We start from the raw sequence: 3,183 nt of genomic DNA on the forward strand, positions 1-3,183 counted from the left end.
GAAAGTATGTATGTACAGAAACTATTTCTTCCATGTCGCAAATCCACATCTGAGGAGGTGCAAATTTGTACAAAAGATGCGATTAGATGGATTTCAGACATATCGATAACTCCAGTTGAGGTATATGACACATACAGTCAATATACGCTAGAAATGCAGAGGAAAGTGATACAGGTAATGGTAGAGTACCTGCAGGATGAATGTTTAAAGAGAAAGGTTAGTTGTCCCACAGAGTTATTGAGCATTTATAAGAGAGTTTTTTCACTTGACACTTCTTCAACTGCTTTAGCGCTCGACTTAGCTCTGTTGCTTAGTAAGCGTTCGGAGTTGCCTACATCTCAGTGCCTATGAGAGAGGTTCCTCCGACATTTGTCCCAAAGGTTGAGATTCCTGCTAATGCTGCAGCAGGTACACCTGCTGTGGACATTCCTGCACATTATGTATCGCAGTTTGTTCACGTCCCGTTTTCACGACAGGAAGTGAATACTATTAGACAAACTATTCCTGACATTAGGAAAAATCCGACAGGGTTCTATAAAGAGATAGAGCCCGTTTTGCAGTCCTCAGTGTTTACCCTAGGCGACATTGATTTGCTATTCCCTGTACTCCTGCCTGTAGATTTGTGGAAACAAGTTAGAACTATAGACGATGTACCAGGGTTGGGAAATACATGGGCTAACATAGTTAGGCTTGATGGGGAAAGGCCAGCTGGTGAGAGACCACCTCAGGTGATACTAACTTTGCCTGACAGAATCATTGCAAAACTGAAAACTATAATCCCTGAAAAGAGAATTATTTGGGACAAGATTACGGCCTGTGTCCAAGGAAAATCTGAGGGTGCTACCGAGTTCTTTAATCGGTTCGAACAGGTATTCTCGGATTTCAGTGGACAAGACTTAGGCACAGAGTCTGGGAAAAGATTATTTGTGGACAAATTTGTACGTGGATTGCTGCCTGACATCCAGTCACAAATTATGTCTTCTGAGAGCGCTTGGCAGGCGAAATCCCAATCAGAAGTACTGAACTTCGGTTCCCAAGGGCGTTCAACCTACCAGCGCCTTCAGACCATACCAATGGTATATAAGGCGCTATATAAATGCAAAATAACAATAACAATAACATGGCTCAGTACTACGAGAACCGTGTCAATAATGAAAAAGATAGAGTCGAGAAGAGAAAAGGTGATTTGAAGACTAAAGTATTGTTACAGCAAATTGTTAGAGGCCCCAGAGGGGGTAGTTCGCAGATTAGAGGTCAGTATGTTCCACAAGGGAATGTGCCCTTGGGTCCTGTGAATATTAACCAGTGTGCCTATTGTCGCCAGGAGGGTCATTGGCGTGCACAATGCCCCGTCCTTCGACAGAGGTCGAATAACACATTTGGAAATATGGGTAGACGATCCAGAGGTCGCCCGGGTGTAGGGGGCCCTGGTAGAGGCCAGTTTTCGCAGGATCCCCAACAACCTTTTTCACAGGATAATCAGACTTCGAGTGTGGATACTAGAAACATATTTGATCATCCTTCTGCTGCATATCTATCTGAAGAGCTTCCTTTTGATGATATTTTGTTTCGTTAGGATTGCCCGAAGCAGGGTTTGGAACCTACACCTATTCCCGTTAATCAGAAAGGTCCCTACGTTAAAATGGTAGTGGGAAATAGGAAACATCAATTTTTGATAGACACTGGAGCATAGAAGTGCTCCATTGATCATTCTCGGGTTCCAAACATTCCACTGTCAGGGCAAACCAATGTTTCTGTAGGGTTTTCTGGCACACCAGTTGTTTGTCCGGTTTCACCGGTACCTATTTCTTTGGGTCCCTTTACGGATCACTGTCCATTTCTCTTGACTTCGAATTGTGGAGAGAATTTGGGGTTGAATCTGTTGAAGGAATTAAATGCGGTAATTCATTGTTCTTCTGATGGAGTGCTTTTGACGATTTCACCACAGCAATGTTCTGTTTCGCAATTCTTGACTAGACCTTTGCCGCCAGAATTCAGTAATGTACCAGAGTGTTTGTGGGCAGTTGATGACAATGATATCGGTGTTTTGCAGATTGAGCCTGTTAAAATAGTTTTGAAACATGGAATTAAGCTGCCCCGTATTCCACAGTATAAGATCTCAGTTGAAGGCGAGCAAGCTTTGAAGAGCATTGTTTCCGATTTTGTGCATTGTGGGGTGATTGAGGAGATTGCAGGAAGTTTGTGCAATAGTCCGATTTTACCCGTGTACAAAAAAGGTGATAATGCAATTCCATTTCGTTTTATAATTGATTTACGTGGCATTAACAAAGTCGTCGCTCCGCAATTTCCATTTGTGCCTGATGTGACGACAATATTAACCATGATTCCAGCTACGGCTACTCACTTCAGTGTTGTGGACCTAAAGAATGCTTTCTTCCTATACATGAGGATAGTAGATACTTGTTCGCGTTCACCTTAGGGGGACGCTCATTCACATTTACTCGTGCACCTCAAGGTTATACTGAGAGTCCTAGTATTTATAGTAGGGCTTTGAAAGAGCAGCTTGATACCCTTGGATTGCCCCCTACTTGTACGTTGCTTCAATATGTTGATGATTTGCTTTTAGCCGCTGACTCTGAGAGCTCTTGTAAAGAGGGCACTGTGTTGTTGCTCATCCATCTAGCTAAGCATGGTCACAAAGCTTCGCTCAAAAAGTTTCAATATTGTTGCCAGGAGGTCGCCTATTTAGGCTATCTCCTGTCAAAGGAGGGATGAAGATTGACACCTGAAAGAATAAAACACATTTCTGGCATGTCTGTCCCAAATACACGAATGGAAGTTAGAGCCTTGATAGGTATGGCTTCTTACTGTAGGTTATGGATCCCAAACTTCTCACTAGTGATAAAACCGATGTTGGCCTTGACGAAGAAGGGTATTTCTTCACCACTGCCATGGAATATGGAGCATCAACATTCATTCGAGTTGCTCAAGACTGCATTATGTTCGGCGCCAGTTTTGGGCACACCGAACTATGAGAAGGCCTTTGTGTTGTTTGTGCATGAATGTGATGGATGTGCTTTGGCTGTATTAACGCAGGAACATGGAGGGAAGAATAGGCCATGCGGTTACTACTCTTCCGCCCTTGATCCTGTTGCATGCGCTTTGCCAAGATGTTTGCGCGCTGTCGCTGCTGCTGCTGCGTCTGTAAAACAGAGTGAGGGA

The sequence above is a fragment of the Ambystoma mexicanum genome, chromosome 5p (genome assembly GCF_040938575.1).
Source record: "Ambystoma mexicanum isolate Mex_15411 chromosome 5p, UKY_AmexF1_1, whole genome shotgun sequence".
NCBI lineage: Eukaryota > Metazoa > Chordata > Amphibia > Caudata > Ambystomatidae > Ambystoma > Ambystoma mexicanum.